Source organism: Lutra lutra, chromosome 1 (assembly GCF_902655055.1).
Source record: "Lutra lutra chromosome 1, mLutLut1.2, whole genome shotgun sequence".
Taxonomy (NCBI): domain Eukaryota; kingdom Metazoa; phylum Chordata; class Mammalia; order Carnivora; family Mustelidae; genus Lutra; species Lutra lutra.
In genome coordinates this window covers 28775516-28797515 of record NC_062278.1, presented here as the reverse complement: position 1 = coordinate 28797515, position 22000 = coordinate 28775516, and the positions used below count along the sequence as shown (strand labels likewise).

The 22000-nt window shown below is 40.6% G+C and overlaps 1 protein-coding gene across 9 annotated transcripts in view; it reads right to left on the bottom strand.

Annotated features, from left to right (window-relative positions):
- Positions 1–18547, bottom strand: part of NRIP1 (nuclear receptor interacting protein 1) — a 100757-nt gene extending 82210 nt beyond the window's left edge. For 5 of the 9 annotated variants that reach the window (XM_047721935.1, XM_047721920.1, XM_047721927.1 and 2 more), the window contains exon 1: positions 17374–17698. The gene's annotated coding sequence lies outside the window, so the exon portion shown is untranslated. Of the gene's footprint in view, positions 1–17373; positions 17699–18251; positions 18272–18390; positions 18464–18528 lie in introns of those variants that run through there. The other 4 variants (XM_047721953.1, XM_047721968.1, XM_047721979.1 and 1 more) reach the window with 3 other exon arrangements.
- Between the last annotated feature and the right edge of the window lie 3453 nt (positions 18548–22000).

The window sequence follows — 22000 nt, the reverse complement described above, 5'->3', positions numbered from 1 at the left end:
CCTGAAAAAACCTCCCAGGGGTTTAAAGAAAAAAAAAAAAAAAAGAGCATTATCATTTCCTATTAGGACATTACTTTTTCAGCAGCTAAATAAAAACATTACCAAATCATTTTATGTAATAAAATTTAACCTTATTTTGACCTTCCTCATAAAGCAAACAAATCTCTCTATCCAATAAGGTTCCATCTGAACTATGTAAGATGATAAGCAATACCTTAATTGCATTCATTTACATGACTTTGAAACTATTCTGGGCTGAAGTCACTGACTGCAAGGTCACAGAATACAAAAAAGTAAATGTATACAATTTACTGAGGAGGAATGATCCACTTAGAGTGATAGCACCTTCTCCCTCCTCATTAAAAGATACCAAATGCTTAATGCAATCAACAGGTGCAGAGTTCTCTTTTTGAAACATATCACACATATGCACACTGATTTTATAACTATAAATACATAGATATACTAAGAATACATATTAGAATAAGTTCATCATATATTATGGCTTGCTTGTTAAAAATCAATCTTCCTGAATAGAGGTAAAGCACAATTCACTAGCATTTAAAACCAAAAGATGAAACAGAGCTATTATTTTTTACATTCTCTCATGAAATTTCTAGCAACTAAAACTCAGGTTACAAAGTTGTAACAATTTTTAGACAAGAACTGCAAACACAGGATCTTGAGTATATTAAAAGTTTCTGCTTTCTCTTTTGATAACCTAAACAAGCAGACATTAAATTATTTTGCTTAGAGAAGCAGATTTTAAATGTCTCAAAGTCAGTAGTACAGTATTAGTAAAAGGAGGGAAATACAACAGACAGAAATTGATTACCACAGATTATAAGAGCCAATGCATATCTTTGAAAACTTCAGAATATACCAAACCACACAAAAACAAGGTAACCAAAAAAATATTTCCCTTTAGTTTTGTAAAATTCTAATACAAACTAGATAATATTGGCACTTGAATTACTGGAGAAAGAGAAGGAAACGAAGATAGGATCTCAGGGGTACCTTAAAAATGTTTATTAGTACAAATGTAGAGTATCAGATATTTGTTTTATGTTTAACATAACATCACTGGAATATTCATTTAAGAAATTTCTATCCAGGGTTGCCTGGGTGGCTCAGTCAATTAAGTGTTCAGCTCGTGGTTTGGGCTCAGGTCATGATCTTGGGGTTGTAAGATGGAGCCCCACGCTGGGCTCCGCACTGGACTAGGAGCCTGCTTGGGATTCTCTCTCTCCCTCTGCCCCTCCCCACCTCCTCTATCTCTCTCTTTCTCTCGCTCAAAAAAAAAAAAAAAAAGTTTCTGTCCATTAAATTAGATAAACCTCCCACATTTCATTAACTAACTAACCAAGTACTTTTATACTCCTCAAGCCAATGTTTTGTAATTAAAGCTGGGTTAGTGAAAGAGAAACAACCTTATTATAAAATGTATGTCTCTTCACCTTCTCTACCTTCACAGAAGGGCAAGACTTTTTTCATGTAAATCTGTGTTAGATCCAAATAGTTTCAAACCGATGGTACTCCACAAAGACACAGGATAAATACATATTTAAGTACTATATTCCTAAATAAACTTCAATACCATAATGTCATTTTGTCCTTTTTAAGTGAGAAATAAAATATCTCATTTTTTCTCTATAAGTTAAGCCAATTCACTTTGGAATAGCTTACTAATAAAATTAATGCATACATGTATTTCTAAAGGTACTAGTTACTATTATGATCCACATATAACTTTCAGTGGCCATTTCTTCTTTAGATAAATTTTCTTCTGTAAGAAGCAACTCAGGGTCTAACATAATATACATAATTTGTATAACTATGTAACAGGCAATTCATGGTTCATATCCTTTGAGGAGGATAAAAACATGGGGGCCAATCAGAATCTTCCAATATTTTTTCCAGTGTTCTTGGTCACATTTTTTTTTTCTTGGTCACATTTTTACTTAAACTCAAATCTCAGGTTGACAATAATTTCCTGTTAAGATGACAACTTTTTGTTATTTCTGAAACACTTCCCTCTGTCCACCCAAGTGACTGAACGAATGCCTTACGTTCCTGCAGCTCACTGATTACAATCACAATATCTGAAGTTCTATTTCATCCACACAAATTTAGGATTTTCCTTTCCTTGGATATCAGAACATGTTAAAGCCAATTTGTATAGCCACAAACTAGCCTTTGTGTATCTTTAAATGGGCTACAACCTTGAACTGAAAATGAACTGTATTAATGGCATCACTCCTCCAGCTCTCAAAGAAAGAAGTTAAGTCCAACTCCAGGTTTAGATACACTTATTTTAACAGCATCAATCTCAGGTGAGCCTAGTAAATCCTACCCACAAAGCAAGTGTGCACGCGTGTGCAGGTGTGTGTATGCCTCTTCCCATTTTCTCTTTGCTTTTTTCTTTCCTCCTCCCCAGGAGGTTAATGAACAAAATATTACACTTTTAAGTATATATAATGATACAGAGATAAACTATCCATCTGTCAGAAAAAGAGTTACCTAAATAAAGAAACTTAACAATTGTGTATGTAAAATTAAATCCTGGACTGACAGGGTTGTTCAGATAACACTCAGAAAAGCACAATGTGACTTAAACTGTAAGGAACAGGCCAAAAATACTCCATAAAATCAAGCCTGCCTAGAATACGCCGTATCTCCATTTGAAACACCTGCTAAGAATATGTGCATTCACAATTCTGTCTAGGAAATGTTTTTCTTTCTCTCTCACCTGTTCCCCCACGCAATCTGCATCCACCTCCATAAACAGCAGTAATCCACCATTATAAAACAGTTGACGGTTAAAACAATGAGCCAACGGAGAAAGTACAATATTCCATAACTGACATTTACTGCATTGGCCTTGGACTTCTAATCTTTACCAGACGGGCACACAAATCAATCCATCAGCTCATAAAGGTGTGCTTTTTTAACCTCTAAAACAGATGGGATTGGCCAGAAGTGTCTGGCATGTCAAACTGCTAATCACTGCTGCCCTTTGCACAAAATAACCCACTTAAGTTGAGGCATGGTTGCACTGTAACCGACATTAGTCTGTGGGAAACCCATTTAACTGTCACACACTCCTGCCACTCCTGCTCTCCCTTAATTAAGCCTAATGCCTTATGCTTTGACCTTTTGTTCTAGCCTATTAACCCTATCTAGTACAAGTTCAATTATGTTAAGCTAAAAACTTTGCTGTAAAATATTAAATGCCAAGCTCAAAAAATCATAAGGGACATCCTCCCAGCCCTTAGTTCTATGCACCCTGTTACCCCATGCATGCAACAGTAAAACCTCATTTTTGAAGTGATACTGACTCTTACGGAGTTGAGAAGAACCAAATTATGATTCTAGCCCAACCCCTTATTTTACCAACTGAGTCCCGAAGAACATTAATGACTCGCCCCTTTCATCGCTTCAGCTGAGCCATATTGAAACCTATCTGTCTCTGGCTCTAATCCTTTATTCTTCGAGGTATCTCTGATTAATAGTTAAACCAAGCGACAGCGTGTTAAGGGTACTAGTATTTTCTTTCTTTTTTTTTTTTTAAACTTTTTTTTTTTTTTTTCTTTTTTGACAGAGAGAGATCACAAGCAGGCAGAGAGGCAGGCAGAGAGGCAGGCAGAGAGAGAGGAGGAAGCAGGCTCCCTGCTGAGCAGAGAGCCCGATGCGGGGCTCGATCCCAAGACCCCGAGATCATGACCTGAGCCGAAGGCAGAGGCTTTAACCCACTGAGCCACCCAGGCGCCCCAAGGGTACTAGTATTTTCACCACAAATCTGGGTCCTTCACCATCCTCTAGAATGCACTCCACATGTCAAACTGCACAAGCTGGCCTAAAGCAAAATACGTGGGCAAGTGAAGAGACCTCAGAAGTAATTTCCCCATGCCCACAAAACTTTCTATCCCCTCCCTGTTTCTTTTCTTCTTTTTAAAGGTTAACAATGGTCATCAAGAATGGCTAGCTTCTGCAACGCTCAAATATAAGGCAATATGTATGAATACACTTTTTTCTTTCTTTCCTGATGCTTCATTTAAGTATTCAACAGAGAAAATGACTTAAGCCACAGAAAGCAATTACAACTCACAACTTCTCCCCAGCAGACAAATTCATAGCTGGATATCTTTGAAAATACCTCTTTTTTACACCCATATGTATATGGATTTCTGTTCACATCTATCAGAATTTCAAAATATAAAGACAAAAAAACCTTGTGTTTTGTTTACAGTGAAAAAAAAATTTCAGTGTAAAATCAAATCAGATGTAGTCCAAACTAACATGCTGTCATCACTGGGGTACTTGTAGCATATAGTAATGTGTGTTATTATCTCTCTTCCATTCTCTTCATACCGCTAGAAAACTTTACTACGCTCACTGTAACACATGAAAACAATGTAAGATCAGATTACAGATAACAGATTTTGGATTTCCTCTGGGATTCTTGTGAAAAATGCATATTAATTTTCAATTTTCAGAAGATTAATCATCAGATTTTAATTTTGCCCTTATTGTTGACTGTCCAAAGCCCACTTTACCTATTTCCAGTATTAATCAATGCTGTCATTCCACCAGAACCTTACAGGTGAAGTAATACGCCTTAATTGGAACATACAATTTTTAACAGAAAGATCAGTGTTGTACTAAAATAATGATTAATCCATAACAAAATTATTATGTTTAAGGTGTAAGAAAACACGGCCATCAGAGTTTAAAAACTCAAAGTACACGTGTTCCTGCTATTAGAATGACACCTTCAAAGGAAGTGTCACTTGGCATTATCAGAAGGCTACGAGGATGTATAAAATGTAAAAATACCTGGATGGATGAGTAGCTCAGAACTTAAACAAACACTGGTAGCAGAGAAAATTACCAGAAAATAATGATTCAGAATCTTATTCACCCTTTTTACTGCAAAGGAAAATGCTGTTAATTCAAACAACACATCATGTCTTAGTTAAAAGAGTCAGTTTATGAACACAGAGATTAAGTTTGGGTCTTTGTTGAGGAATCCTATTTTGGAAAATTATTACCAATGTATAGAATTCTGCATTCTCTAACATATTGACTGACATTAAGGAACAATGAAAGGCAAAGACAATTCAGTTAATCAGGATTAAAACAATGTTGAAAGCACAAGGTAGAATATATCACATAATTAGTAAATGTGCTAATTTTTCTACCCTCTTACTTTGGGACAATAGTCCATTGGCCTGCATACTTTTTTACTATGATTTATAAGCATGTGACATAAAAAATATATGCGAGCCATGAGAGAAGACGTCCCTTCCAAGCATGCTTGAAGTTTAGTAAAAACACTTTGTCTTCACAAAGCAAGAAACTGGGTTAAAGTTATTTTAAGAGCATTTGTGAAATCTCAGTGTTGTAAATATATATATCCCTGATAATCGTATACATTCCTTTCGCATTTGAAAATGGCTAATTTAGAAATTTCTGAGCTCCATTTTAAAATAAATTTCTTCTCTACCTTAGCATTATTAATCTAGTTGAACATAACAGTCTTCTAACAGAAGATTCACTCCAGAAAAGAGCAGTTACTAGTTAAAACAACAGCAAAGGGGCTTTCATATACTACGTAAGTCCTCCAACTTAGTAGGTTTGAATCATCAAGTCATTCTTTTTTTTTTTTTAAAGATTTTATTTATTTATTTGACAGAGAGAGATCACAAGTAGACAGAGAGGCAGGCAGAGAGAGAGAGAGGGAAGCAGGCTCCCTGCCGAGCAGAGAGCCCGATGCGGGACTCGATCCCAGGACCCTGAGATCATGACCTGAGCCGAAGGCAGCGGCTTAACCCACTGAGCCACCCAGGCGCCCCTCATCAAGTCATTCTTGATGGCCTCTAACTTTTAGATTAATTAACACCAAAATTAATTCTAGACATGAGATTTCAAAATGCCTCCATCTTCCCAACCAGTCAAATCCAATGCAATTAAATGTGTCAAGCTGGTGGTTTTTACCATTACCATAACCTAAGGAGACTATCTATAAGGCTCTATAAAAAAATGTGTTTCCTTAAAAAAATAATTAAATGTTCCCCCAAAGGTTTCACTAAATGTGTTTTCTAATATATTGTCATTTGTGTATTTTTGAAGAAACCTAGCATTATAAAACAATTTTAAGTGCCAAGTAATTATAATGTCACCAATAGTTTCACATTTTTCTTCATAATTAATATGCCTAGAAAGATGATGATAAGTTTTAAGGAAGAAATATTATCCCCTTTAGAAGTCCTAATTTAAACAGTCTAAAGAAAAAAAAAAAACCTGTAGAACAGTAGCTACTACGAATTCGCTACAGATAATAATTAGCTGCTGTTATATATAAATACATAAAGGACTCCATTCCTGACCCCCCCAAAGCCAGATTTTACCAGTAACTGGGATTGGTACGGTTCATTTCAACAAATGTTTATAAGAGCCTTCTCTGTGCCAGGCACCTACGGTACCAAAAGTACACTGATGAAAAGCCCCTATTCACAGAGCTTAGGGTCTACTGAGAAACACAAACGCTAAACAAGTGGGACTATTACAATCAGAAAGGAGTACAGAGAACTGTGAGAGACAAATCTGATCTTACTGGAGGCTTGGGGACTGTAGTGAGCATCTATACACTCTTGCCCACTGTCTCAGGAGTGAGAATATTCCTTCTCAATCTGCTTCACCAGAGTTAAAATGTGGTCAGTCTGGGCTACCATTAGGTTTCTTCTCTTGCTCTCATTCTAGAAGGGTGGATCTAGACACACTTGCCTCAGGGCATCACCACCTTCGTCCACACAGTGCCCTCTCATTTTGTTACCTTTTCACAGGAGAGCACTGAAAACAGGGGCCATAACCTTACCGTATATTCCCAATTGAACTGAGACACCCAACTATCTGCACTGATGATTTTAGAACATGACTCTTCAGTAATAACCAGAGCTGACCTGTGAGTATTTTGATCCCACTAGTCAACTAAAGGTACCCGGCTCTGTTAACCTACAAAGAGAAGTTTCCCTACTGGTTTTTAAGTAGAACTCAAAATGTATATAACATGTAGGAACAAAGCTGCTGCATGAATAGATGCATAGCTCCACTGAAAAACTTGTTTTAAATTCTCAGCCTAGAAAGTAACATTTCAACTACTAGAATACATGAATCGTAAGACTGTTCTAAAGACCATATTTCAGTCCCAGGAGAAGAAAATAGGCTACAAAGACGTGGGGGGGTGTAGTTGGCTCTGCCTCACTGTACTTCTCAAGACTGTCTTTCTGATTATCATGAGGTCAGCTTGGACTTTACTGCTAGATCCATCACCAAAGATTAGTAACTACTTCTCAACACCTGGTACATAGCCCTCTTGCTGAGACTGCCTTAATAAAACAAAGTGTGAAATAAATTAAGACTTGATTTCTTATCCTGGGTTTACTCAACTGCTATCTGTGTGAGTTTTGTTTTTTTTTCCTTTAAGGAGCTCAGGATTCCTTATCTTTTTTTTTTTTTTTTTTTTTAGATTTTCATTTATTTATTTGACAGACAGAGATTACAAGTAGGCAGAGAGGCAGGTAGAGAGAGAGAGAGGGTGGGGAAGCAGGCTCACCGCTGAACAGAGAGCCCCATGCGGGGCTCGATCCCAGGACCCTGAGATCATGACCTGAGCTGAAGGCAGAGGCTTTAACCCACTGAACCATCCAGGCGCCCCTGCTGTTTGGATGAGTTTTAAAATTTACTAAAATTCTCAGGGGTTCAATTTCCTCCTCTGTAAAACACAAGAAACTGTTTTGGATATTTTATTTTATTTTATTTTTTTCCAGTATTTATTTAAATTCCAGTTAGTCAACATACAGTGTAATATTAGTTTCAGGTGTACAATATAGTGATTCCACATTTCCATACATCATAGCATTAACAACAATGTTGGAAGATAAGCAAGTAATTTTACCCCATTGCATCACAGGTATACCCTGGCAATAAAGAAAAAAGAAAAAAACAAAACAAAACAAAACAAGGACAAGTTAGAAATTGAGAAAACAAAAGGGAAAACAGGAAAAAGAGGAAACCAAAAAAAAAAAAAAGAGAGAGAGAGAGAGAGAAAGGAAGATCAAAAGAAAAAGGTGTGTAAGGGCTAAACAGTAGCATTTACTACTATTTGATTTATAGTTTATACCAACCACCTATCCTATGTGCTTTTTCATTATGATACCTCTATAAAACCAACTTGTTTGAAAATGGGGAGGACAAAATACCTCTAGGACAAATATACTTAAACCTGGAGCATCCTTAGGTTTTATCAAATTCCCTTCCAATCTGAAAATCTAAGGATTCTATGAAATTACTTCAACTCGTAAAAGCTGAAAACCAAACCAAACAAAACAGGAAGAGGAAAATATGATGTTGATTCAGGTCAGTCAAGAATAACTAGGATAGGTAAGAGCAATGTTTTATTAACAAAGTAAACAATGCAATTCTTTGAGTTTTGCCTCAACACCACCAAACATCTGGATATTGGGAAAGAACCAGATGGTGAATACAAAATTTCTATCTTCAATCCCTGGCCTCATGGAGATTCAGTCTATTTCAATTAAATTTTTAAAAAGGCATGGATGGGTCAGGGAAATATGTAAATATGTATCTGAACCCTAGAAAGTTTGCCCCACTCCAATAGTTCGCTTATGTAGTTTCTTTCTTACCTGGCCATATGCAATATATCCTCTTAATAAAACATCAGAGTAAAACATTCTTTTGCAGGTTTTATAGAAACCCTTTTGCTTATCCAACATTTACTTGGCAATTCAAAATCCAAAGCACACTAGAAAATATTATGTATATGAGTGTTATTACTCATCCTTGTGTCTCCAATGTTGTTTGAATTTGACTGTACCTTTTAATGTAGAGGGAACCAGTCGGGCTTCTTTTTTTTTTTTTCTTCTTTTTTTTAAGATTTTATTTATTCATTTGACAGACAGAGATCACAAGTAGGCAGAGAAGCAGACAGAGAGAGAGGAGGGGAAGCAGTCTCCCTGCCAAGAAGAGAGCCTGATGCGGGGCTTCATCCCAGGACCCTGGGATCATGACCTGAGCCGAAGGCAGAGGCTTAACCCACTGAGCCACCCAGGCGCCCCTCGGCTTAACTCTTTTGGGTTCAAAATTCCATAAATTTTAAATGAGGGAAGTAAAAAGAGGTAAAGAGGTTTAAGACTACATTTCTCATGACCTTAACAATAAAAGAGCATGTCTAATGTACACTTACAAATACACTATATGCCACAAACCTCCCTAAAATCAAAAATCTCTTTCCTGACAATAGTCTACTCCCAAAATGAAGCCAAATAGTCATCTTTCTATTTCTGCTTCCTTCTGGTAAATTCACAAACACATTATTAATTTCCTCTTTGTATCAAAGAGCCTAGTTTATTAGCATAACATAGTCTTTAAAATAAAATTATTGTGGGCGAAGATAGGGCAATAAATGAAACAAAATTCATGTCAAGAACCGTTTATTGTCAAGAATTTTAACTTTTCAACCAGGAAGAGCTCCGGGTCTGAATTTGTGGAAACTGCTCCTTGAAGTAGACAAACATAATTAGCCTTGGGAATACCTGGATTAAGTAAGACCATGACAAGGTGTTCTAATGAATTATATTGAAAAAAAATAGTTGCTTTCTCTGCCTCAAAGAACATTATAGTAACTCTGTGGTATACTTTCCAAGGGTTAGCATTTGAGGAGGGAAAAGAGCTTTCATGGTTGCCCTTGGTGCTTACATTTTTCAGGTAAGCACAGGGAATGGGGCATTAGTTCTCCAGAGAATTAACAATAACTCCTGAAGAATTATCAACTGGAAATAAGAGTGCCTTCCTCCTAGGACTGGTTTTTGAGAATCCAGGCTGGGTGGACTGGATGTGCTCCTTGAGTTCTCCGGCTATCAAGTTTGGGAGCAGGATCGTTGATGACATTCTAGAAATCAAATAGAGACTGATTTTCTCTTATAAAGATGGCATATTCTCATGATAAAGCAAATCATTATCAATGAAATTAGGGGTGTTACCTCGAGAATTTTTCAGATTAGATTTATCTCTGTAAGTAGAGAAAATAATAGCTTTATACAACATGGAACTGTAAAGGTGCCAGCTCAATGCCTGGCCAAAGCAGGTGCCCCCCCATCCTCTTCCTTTTCCTGATCTTTCTCCTAATAAAAAAGGACAATGCAAAAAAAGGTAGCTTTTCTCTATTTCAAGTTTTTCCCCTTGTCTACTCCTGTTAAAACCACAGGCTTGAAATCTTTACTGTTTACTGACAACAGCATACATCGATATATAGAACCAGAATTCCAGAACTTAGAAGTCAAACAAATCCCCCTTGCTCTATAATCTAATGACGTTACCCAGAGAAACAAAAGGACTTTCCCATTATCTGTATCATACATTGTTTTAGTAGCAGATCCTAAGCTAGAAAAAGTATAGGTGGGATAACATAACAAATACTTAAAAATTAATTTTTCAAAAATCAAACTTGAGCCTACATGACCCATTGTGCAAATACTCCTTTTACAGGAAAAAAAGTGAAACTGTGATTAATTCCTTTGAGGATGTTTCTTATTATATCCTATCTGGGAGGGTTTCGCAGGTTTTCTAGTACTTTTTCTTGGTGTTCGTCCCCTTCTTCTATCTACCCTCCTTCCCTTAATCTGTTTTTTTTTTTTTTTTCTAGTGTATACATCCACCACTCTGTTATAGATTACTATAAATTCATAAATTCAAGAATCAAAAAAAAAAATCTAAGAAAGTATGCTTTTCAAAAACCAGTTACAATCCCTTAAAGACTTCCTGTCTCTCAAATTCTGAAGAGATCCCTTAAAAGATAAAACCCTTTAAAAAAGATTTTATTTATTGATTTGACAGACAGAGAGCACAAGTAGGCAGAGGCAGGCAGGGGTGGGGGGTTGGGGAGGGATGCAGGCTCCCTGCTGAGCAGAGCACCCGATGTGGGACTCCATCCCAGGACCCTGAGATCATGACCTGAGTTGAAGGCAGAGGCTTAATCCACTGAGCCACCCAGGCCCCCGAGAAAACCCTTTTTTATCTCGAACTTCTAATTCTCAAATTTTGATTACGTTCTGTCACATGCAAGTTCTCTTATCTACATTATGTTATTAAATCAACACAATTATAATACTATTTTCACTTTAAGACTGCATATAAACATGATTTCCTAACTACTGCAATGCTAAATTATCATCCGACTTTTTAAAATATGGTAACATATTTAAGATGTTCACATGTTATACATAGTATGGGCAAATTCAACAATTAAAAGCCCACAACTACAAAGAGAAGCTAGTGTAACCACCATGTGACTTAAGCTTTCCTCTTACCTATCTAAAGCTAATCACCTGACTTTTCACCCAGTAACCTCACATTGCTGGTACAGGTAAAATAAAGCATCCCAATAACGAGAGAAGCTCCTAATTCCTTAGTTCCTGATCTGTCCTCAATTCATCACCAAATTACAGATTTGAAAATAAGAAGCCCTGTCATTCAACACGTGACTGAAAAAAGACTCTCTTAATTAGAAGTCCAAGGGCAAGAGACTCCGTCCGTTCCACCAAAGCTCTGAATAAACACCAGCATCAGGTCAGTAAGAGTTGTCCTGGTCCTAGTGGTATCTTAAGCTGATGACTCAAGTTCCCAGCAGACTTCTAGTTTAATATTTCTTGAAGCACTAGGTTTAGTCACAGAATGACCTGGAATTTAAGGCAAATAAGGGTCTCTTCTTTTCTCCTTAAAGACATTTTTGCTAAATGACAAAGTTAAAGAGGCAAGATGGGTTTTAATTTAGAGTTTTTATTCCCTGAGGTACACCAAGTCAAAAAATTTCCTGGGGAGAGTGTAACATGCTAACTTTGAATTTCAAACACAACTATTAATCCTGTCAGAGAAGAAATTCTATTTCCAAATTTCTTAACAAAATGCTCCCCCCTCCACCAGTCTCATTTATTAAAAGATGAAGGTAAGACAGAAGGAAGGGTGGGAAAGAGGACAGGTGGATGGAGAAAGTTGGGGAGGGGAAGAGAGAGAGAGAGAAGAAGGAAGGGAGGAAGGATAGATGGACGGATGGATGGATGTCACAAGCATCCTCCTAGCCGAAGTTTCAACATATTCTGGAATTATCCTTGAATTTATTTCAACCAAAAAACAAATCAGAAGAATTATCCAAATCAGGTAGTTATCCATAACATTATCTTCAGGAACAATCTATCTTAAAATCTGGTAAAGACAATGAGAAAAAGATCTTAATGCTACTTAGTAAATACAGTACAGTGGTCCTTTTTTTTCATAACTACATTTTTGAGTTGCCAATCTCCTAATGAATTCTTTAAATCTCTCTCTCATTCTATTGCTCCTAGAGTTCTAGGCCAAATGTTATCCCTAGCATGGTCTAAGGTATTAATTTTAACAAACTGCAAATACGGTGGTAAAATGTATCACGTTTCCCTCTTTTCTGATCTTCTCAATGTTCTATGAACTTAAAAAGAAATTACCTTGTTTCGGGTGTATTGACACCCTAAAATACCACAAGGTTTGTAATGCTTTATCTGTAATATTTGCAATATAGTGCAGGAATCCATTTGAATTTCAAGGTTCATAGTGCAGAGAATGTACTATTATAATGGCAACAGTTAGTATAATGTTATCTCAGTAGCTGTATTTATTATGAAAAATTAAAACTGCCCTTCATAACTGTAGTAAAGTGAAAGGTCTGTTCTAATTTTTAGAATCCTAAATATTCAATATCCATCAAATTGAATGTTAAATTTCAAGGAACAAAAAAACAACAGATGGGCATTTATAACATAATATGTGAAGAAACCCTGATAAGACTTCAGATGTCTCTTATTTGCAGTTTTCCCCTGCCCCTGATAATGTGCTTAAAGGAAACATTCTTTCTGTAGTAATTTACATCGAGTTATCTTCATCAGCAATCCTATAAAAGAAGTCTCTAGTTCACTACCCAAATGCAGCACTCTTTTCCATGTTCAGGAAGACCCTTAGAAAACACAAGTTCTTAAAAGAATAAAGAAAAGGTGATCTAATATGAATTCATTTTCTTCCAAACAAACTGTAAGTCCTGGTTCTACCCTGGTACCCAGTTTTCATCTCCAACTTAGGTAGATTTAAGAGACTCTCAAAAGCAAAGTGTGCACAGGCACAAATGGGGAATTTGTCATTTTCCCCCTCCAAACCACCACTATTTATATAATATTGCTGCCCTCATAAAAGGGAATCCATTACCATCAGCAATTCATGTCCCTGCTTCAGCATCAGAGGCAAACAGGATACAGAAACAAGATCTCTCTCCTCCATTTACTTTTTGTTCATTCCAACCTCTGGACATAATCCTCAGTCCCATTCCACTGGTCTGCTACATCATCCGACATTCCTGATTTCTACCTTTTCAAGTCTTAGTGACCATCCTGTTACATTTCGGTGATTGTTTTGGTGTCTAAATACTACAGAATGAGTTTGCTCATTACCCTCCAGATAGCAACTTAAGGAAATGAATCTTGAACAATTCAGTTCAGGGATTCAAGTGTATTATCCTGAGGTCCCTCCCCCTGCCCTATTCTGTTGAGAATGTTTGACTTTTCAATAGTAATCAATGTGCTTTTTGGTGATCAATACACTTTTCATAAAAATATTTCCTCAGTTGGAAGATGTGGGTACAGGGGCTTTGTTGAAAGAGCAAATGCTTCTCTCCCTTATCTTCACCCACAAAACAGTAAATCAGTATTAAAACAAAACAAAATGCACCCGGATGGTGTATTAGCCTCCTGAAGGGGCATATGGAAAAAGCACACGAGTAAAGAAACTGCCCCTCACCATAGCCGAGAAGGGAAGCTACAAATGAGGGCATTTTCATGAAAGAACACATCCCAAAATGCAGAAGCTGTTTACTTTAGAAAAGGAGGTGGGAGAGGAGAGAGCAATAGGGAGAGAGGTGTAGCACTGACAGATAAACAAGAATTCTTCTTTATTAACCTACACTCTAAAAACTAACGGTATCTGGCAATCTAAAGTCTGAAAAACAAAACTGATCCTATCACAGTTTAAGCTGAACAATACTTTCTTGATGAAAATTGGATGTTTTGAACTTGTTTTGGCAGAATTATCTTTTAACCTGATACACAAAACTACTTTTCCAAAATAACACTTAAAATACGAGCTTTCAAGTGTCTTACAATCTGCAAGTCTTAAAATTAAGTCTCATCCCTTTACCATCACATATCCTAAGTCACTTTGATTTAACATCATCTTCTGTATCATTGCCGCCTATTATTGGTTTGCAATGAAATCTGTACAATTAATAATAACCTTCTTCCCTCTCATCTTACTAGAGAGCCAAGGATGACATATCTTCTTATCTCCCTACTTGTTCCATTAGATTGACATATTTTGCCTCATCTGTCACCTTCCATAAAACTCTGCTTTCAGATATGAGTTAATTCATTTTTAGTTGTCCTCAATGTTCTAAAATAGTGATGTTTGACAGAATTAATACAGTGCTCTAGTTCTCTCTGTTCAACTGGTACTTAATTAAAGATCTTGGAGGCCATCTTTCCTCAGGTTACACCATTTAAAGAAGGAACGTTACTTCCTCCAGACAGTGTGATAAGCCACATGGCACTAAAGCTGCCATCCCCAGGTCTCCCATTTAACAGATTGCTTTACCAAGTATAAACTACCAGCAAGACAGATTACCACTTTACTTCACACTGATTTACTTTTAACATCTCTGAACCCTCAGTCTACTTTGCCTACACTCTCTCTTACCTTGTGAATCTCCAGAATTTCTGGCGTTTTAACACTCCTTTACACTTTTATCATTGCTTCTGTTTGAACCAGACCTCAGAAAGTCCTAATGACGTTTAATCTGTAACATTTCTTGAATTTCTGGTTTACAATGCAGAAAAGTCGTGAAGCCATCAGAGAGAGCAAACTTGGAGCACAAACTGAAAATTCCCTGTTTTAAATTCTTTTGAATTAGTACCTTTTGGAGAATAGCCACTCAACTTGATATGTCATAATTTTCATTTCTAAAGGCACCATGGATAATTTAAATTGGCACTTGTTATTTATTACACAAATAATTATTCTCTCGGATGGCCTTTTGAAAGCTAGCACTTCTTCATCATTTTTTGACCCTACTGGAACCACAAGAGACATGTCAATTTAAGCAAACTTCAGGAGCAATAAACTAACAAACAGACTCTAGGTGGTGGTATAGGTTATTTTTTATCATGATGTTTTGCTCTTAAAACTGCAAGAGTCAGAGGAGCCTTTAGCCTCTTCTATAGACACTTCTTTCTTACAGACCTACAATCTTTTAGGATGTTTCAATTAGTAAACTCCAAGTTCTAGAGTTTTGGAGGCAAATGCAATATATGGATCTAAGTCAAGTTTTCCCGCAGACATTAAACAAGGTTTTCAATTGCTTCAAAAGCACCGCAGAGATCTCACTTGAGTAAAACTAACAATGAGCAGACCTTTTTTTTTTTTTTTTTTTTTTTTAAATACGTATTTACTCATAGGGCACTTTCAGGGGTAGATGTGGAAGGAGGTGTTTCCCCACCAGAGTGAATGAAGTGGACTAGAGAAACAATCCCACAGCTGTTTCATTGACTGATTGTTCTTTGTCTCTAGGAACTAATTCCAGACAGAGAAAAGTTGCTACTGGTGATGAAGCCTTATTCTCGGAACCAGCTAAACCCACTCAACATCACTGAATCTCCGAGCAAAACCAAAGCAACTTATTTCTAAGTTGAAAAACATTTCAACATACTCCAGGCAGCAGCCTAGTTAGGTGCCAGGCAATGGAAGCACTAGATGTGTTTAAAAAGTCCACTCATTTCAGGGCCTCTTCCACGAAGGTGGCAAACCGGTGATTAAACACTGAATAATCCATCGGGAAGATGCACCCACTTGCTAAACCTATGATTCACTAATAAGTAGGTTCAATGCGATTCACAGCTTTAAAGAATGAGTTACCAAAGCCCTCTGCTTCACAAATCCCACTCCCCTCCCCCAAATGTAAAGAGCATTCATGGTATATAACCCAACACCTATTTTCACTTTGGACACCTATACACAGTCTTTCTCCCTCTAAAGACGGTTTTTCAGCCCCAGACCATCTCACAATTTAATCATTTACATTACCGGAGACAAACTCCAACTTAGTTCCACCGACGGAGTGAGAAGTCCTTGCAGGTAGGAACGTCTTAATTTTTGTCTAAAATAAGATGTCCTATTAAGAAACTGAACGCAAAAGTACTTATCATTCTGTTCTTTTACTATCTTCAGAAACCCATTAAATCACTCATGAGATAGAAGGTAGAACCGCCTGCAATGCTTCAGAGATCAACATGTGTCAGAGTCCGGGCTTGCTCGCCTGTGAGACACAGTTGATTCCTTTGTTCCTCCAGACTGAACACCAACTCTTGGTTAAAATTTGGAAACTACTTTGGAAAGGATGGGAGGGTTTGTAGACTATTTCCAGGGAAACCGTTCATAAAACAATATTCACGAGTAGTAAGGAGGGCAGAGATGTAAGAGGAGAGAAAAGAAGCTTCCCAAGACCTCCATGGGGCTCACCCCAAACGTGAGCCCCGCTCCGGGCTCGGGGGTTGAAAGTGATGTTGAGGCCTCGGGTCCAAAGAGCCTCGCCCTCGGGGAAGGTGGGGGAGTGAGGGGGGGTTGGACAAGGACCGATCGGCCAGGCTTGGGGGTCTGGTGGGGGGGCCCGGAGGACTGTCCCCTTTCCTGTTCACTTTTCTCGACCGGGAATCCGGCGAGCGCGGAGCCAGGAGGCACCGGGCGAGAGGCGGGTAGCAGCGCCCGGCGCCGCCCAGGTCGCCCGGGCAGCAGGACCGAGAGCTGCGCGGCGACAAGCGCCCGGACTCCGGGCCGAGGGGGCAGCCGAGCGGGGGCGCGACCGGAGCCGGGCCACCCGTGCCCGGCCCGTCTCAGGGGACACACGGCGGCGGCCCCTCGGCCCAGGACTGCCACAGACCGGCCGGTGAGCCCGGGGCCAACTCCACAACTTGCCGTTCCGGCTGCCCGGGCCCCCCGAGTTCTCGGGAAGGTTCGGACCCGGCAGGAGGGGCGGAACGTCCCCGGAAACGCTTCCTCCCCGTCGCCGAGCCCACCCCGTCGTCCGCGTTCGCTCTCGCCGGCGGCCGCGCGATCCCCGCGGCCCCGACGCCCCCGCGGCCCTGCCCGCCGCCTCCGCGGGCCGCGCTCCCGGGCCGTTTCCGGCGGCGCCCGCGGCCGCTCCCGGAGCCCCCGGCCGCGGCCGCCACTCACCCGAGGCCGCCGCGGCTCCGAGCCTCGGGCTCCGTCAGGCTCACTCCGCGAAGGCGCCCCGCCGCCCCGTCCTCCCCGGCGCCCCGGCGAGCTCTTCCCTCAGATCGGCAGCGCTGCCAAGCGCAGGGGCGGCCGCGGGGCCACCGGCGGGCGTGCGCGGGCGGGCGGGAGGGCTCGGGGCCGGGTCGTCCCTCCGCCTCGGCCGCCGCCTCCTCCTCCTCCTCCGCCGCCGCCGCCGCCGCCGCCTCCCGAGTTCGGGGCTCTGCTGCAATGTCTGCGAGGCTGACTTTGAGCGCCTCGCTCGCCGCCCGCCCGCAGCCGCGCTCCTCCCTCCGCCGCCGAGTCCGCCGCGGCCCAGTCCCTCCCCTCGCCGCTCCGCGCCATTCAGCTCTTCAGCCAAGTTTCTTAACCCTTTTTTCCCCCTCCCTCCCATTGTCACCGGGGCTGGAGGAAGCCGCTCGGGTCCCCGCGGCTCCAGGGCGCTGAGGAGCCTCCCCCCACACCCCCCGGTTTTGCTCTTTTCCTCCTTGCCCGCCCTCCAGATGGCCGGGCGGGGGCTGCAGGGCCCCCAAGGCGGCGGGAGGACCGCGTCGGCCGGGAGAGGAGGGTGCTCCACGCGCCCGAGCCGGCCCCCTCGGCTCCCGGCTCTGTCCAGCCGCCCCTGACCGCCGGAGGCGCCTGGACAGCTCCTCCCGGGCCCCGGGGGCTCGTTCTCGTCACCCAGGCCGAGGGCTCGCGTTTGGGACACAGCCTGGGGGCCGGGACGCCCAGGTCCCGCCGGGGTGCTGGCGCCTCGGCGTCCCCCTCCCATCCCCCCCGCCCCCCGCCAAGACGCGCGTTCCCTCGGCTCCTTCTCACCCACCCCCAGCTTCCACCACCTTGCAATGTATGTGTCCTGCTTTGATCTTGGGGGGCACGGGCACTAACTCCAGGTCACTTTGACCCCACGCCTTAGCACGTAGCAGGCGCCCGGGAATAAATGTGGAGTGACTCGGAGAGGAACACTGGGGAGGAGACCTGAGGAGTGCCCCGTTCAGCTCCTTGGACGGACGTAGGACCCAGGAGCAGGGTTTGTCTTCAGCTGCTTTGTCACTGCGAAGTCTCCAGCGGAGTCAGTCGGCGAATCTACATCATGCCGGGGAGAATTTGACCTACCAGATGAGGCAAAAAGAGCAGGGCTGCCACTTCTTCGGCAGCTCTCCTCGGTTCTGTCTCCGAATAAGAAATAACAATTACATCACGAGGCCCGGGCGGCAGCGCTGTGGAGCCTCTCGGTTTCCTGCAGCTTAATCTCGCTGCACCCGCCTCTAAACTGGGGGGCATATGGATTGGTGGCGAGAGAAAGTGGAGAGGGGAGAGAGTCCTACGAAACCATAATCCACCCCCCACCCCCCTCCGACCTTGCATTTGCTGTTTTAAAAATCCTATCCTCAACGCTCCCTCAAACATCTAACTAGAACTATTAACACCCCTTCAACACCTCCCCAGATGTCAGGTTTCTTTTTGACTCTAGCATCTAGCATTTAGTAACTCGCCATGAAAAAAAAATTACCAGGGGAAATGAGTGCCGTTGCTGAAATTGTTTTTGCTTGATACAAAAACGCTGAAGTACAGCTTGCCTCACCCCTAACTCAGAAATGGCATGCCTGTGTTAAAACACTTATTACACAAACAAATGAGTGGATGAGGCACTCCATTCTTACATGGAGGTGTCCATATCCTTAGGAATTCTATAACATTGGAAAATAGAGTTGCTGGCGCACTTAAACACCCCCCCCCCAAAAAAAGCCCCAAACTCACTATCCTAGTCATGAAACAGTATTCTATGCCTGTTATGTAATGACTGTATTGTACATTTAAAATTTCATTTAACCTTTAAAAATATGAAAGTTCTGTAATACCTTCAAGTCTTAATAATGAAAGCAATGGTTAATATGCTTAATAAATCCACCACCCAGCACCGTGCTGGGCCCATTGTAGAAATAGTTTGCTTAATGGTGATAGTGCCTTTTAGAACAATTATTTTACATTACCTTAGTGACTCAACTGTGCAATGTGTTGCCATCTTATATTGTTTAAACTTCATATGATGGCTTATTGTGTGTATATACTAGTTTGAAATCTGTTCAAGGCAACTTAGTAAAACCTTCTGTTCCATAGTATATCATTTATCCAGGATTGATGCAAAACAAACTGTTCCAATTAAGTGATGATCAGCAGAATTGGAATCTGGCCCTTTAAAAGTCAAACTTCTTAAAAAAAAAAAACAAAAACTGTTAAGTATTATACAAAGATTTTCTAAAATGGGTTATAAATTTTTTTCCTTAAGCAGTTTATTGGATTTCTTTCTTTCTTTCTTTCACTTGGCTTTTTCTTAAAAAGTCAGGGTTAATTTTATTAAAAGTGTTTATTGTGGTAGGTTGTAGTGGATTCACAAATACATCAAGTTTCTCTTCTATATCAGGCTTCTTCCCACGAGTTAAGAGATGCTCCCAGGAGGTGCATAAGCTATCAATGGCTGCGCTGAAGGACTCTAGGATGCTATGACTTCATGATTCCTTCTGCCTTTTGCAGTTTCTCTTTTCCCCTTCACTAACTGATGATCTGTTGCCCTTATTCTCTATTGCCACAGCATGCCTGCCTCTGGTATTTTCCTCCTCTTCTGACCAGCAGCTTCTAGTCTGGTGCAGACTGAGAATCTAGATAACTTCACTTCCCACAATTCCGTACAGTAAAACTGAATAGATCTTATGTAAGAAGCTGATGTGCTCACCAAGGAGTAAGACACATCAACCTCAATGCACAGACTTCGGGACAGCTATTCAGACCACTCAAATGTTGCTTTGAAAAGCATTGTTTTCGCTCCTTAACTGGGTTTTGGATCACTGAGGCTTATAGACAAACAGCCTTCTAATAAGTGAGGTTACACAGTTGACCCAACCAGCAGAGTATCGGTCCTGCCCTCCAACGCTAGTGTTAAAGTCTACAACCATTTGTCAGATGACTTAACAAAGGTGCTCACCTCTTATTAATCCATCTTCTTTTTTTTGTTGTTTTTTAAAGATTTTATTTATTTATTTGACAGACAGAGATCACAAGCAGGCAGAGAGGCAGGCAGAGAGACAGGAGGAAGCAGGCTCCCTGCTGAGCAGAGAGCCCGATGCGGGACTCGATCCCAGGACTCCGAGATCATGACCCGAGCCGAAGGCAGCGGCCTAACCCACTGAGCCACCCAGGCGCCCCATTAATCCATCTTCTATACCCCCCAAAAATCCAATCACTGAAAACCTGAACTCTTTTTTGATAGTGCCTTAGTGAAAGTAAATTGCGCACCTTTTATGGAATTCATTTTTACTTAATCATGCTAATTGTGGTGAGGCTACTTTGTTGTTCTTTGTTTTTGAAAAATCAATACCTAAGTTTCCTGGCTAAAAGAGTCATTGCAGTGATACGGGGCATATATATAATATCAGAATGCCTATTCAGTAATTTGTATTTTGAAGACAACACTCATTTTAACCAATTGTGATGTGGAAAAGATGCCCTTCAGTTTATATACTTAAACACAAAAGTATTTTTATAAACTCAGGGTTCCTGTGGCCTCAGACGTTCATAGTTCAGGCTTAATATGATTATCCATCACGGAGAAATAGTCTGGGAAGGGTATGTTTATGAGGTGCTCTCTAATCTCCGCTGTTATTAGCATCTTTTCACACCATCTTGTGACTGTACCCCATTCTAAATGCAAGCACTGCTGGCAGAGTCAGGGTCCATCTCCCTCTGGTTCACACTGGTATCTCTCCACCACCTATCCCTGTAGATACTGGGCAAGACTCTGTTCTGGCCCAGTGGACAGTGTTTAGCTCCACCTGGGGTACAGGTGTGGGAGGAGGGAGTTTAGGGAACATTTTTGCAGAGAAGATAATGCTTCCGCAAACTATTAAAAGGTAAAATTTTCCAGGTAGGCAAAGTAAGAAATGGATTCTCAGGAAATGAGAAAAGACTGTTGGACACTAGAGAGGTATAAAGAAAACAAAAATATACATTGAGGGGTATTGAACCTCCATTATACACTATGAAATTAGTGACTAACGAACTATGACAACCGACAAAAATGTTTAGTGATGGGACTGCAGTGTAGCTACACTATTATGATCTCCTTAGTCTCTAGAGAAAACACAGCCCAATAAAAATATAAACTGAGACACAAATGTGAGCTTCATATAGACTTTTAAGTTTTCTAGTAGCCACATTTAAAGAATACAAAGAAATAGGTGGAAGTAATTTTAACCCAATATATTAAAATATTATTTTAATGTATGCACAACATAAACGTTATTTATTAGATATTTTTCATTATTGACACTACATTTTCAAAATCCAATGGACATCTCAATTTGAATAAGTCATATTCAAGTGTTCAAAAGTCACGTGCAACTAATGGCTGCTGTACTGGACAGAACAGCTCTAGAGGACCTAAGAAATATTTAACAATACAATTAAAAGAAATCTCTTAGGGGCGCCTAAGTGGCTCAGAAGGTTAAGCATCTGCTTTCTGCTCAAGTCATGAGCTCTAGGTCCTGGAATTGTGATCTCCAGGTGCTGGGATCGTGATCTCCAGGTCCTA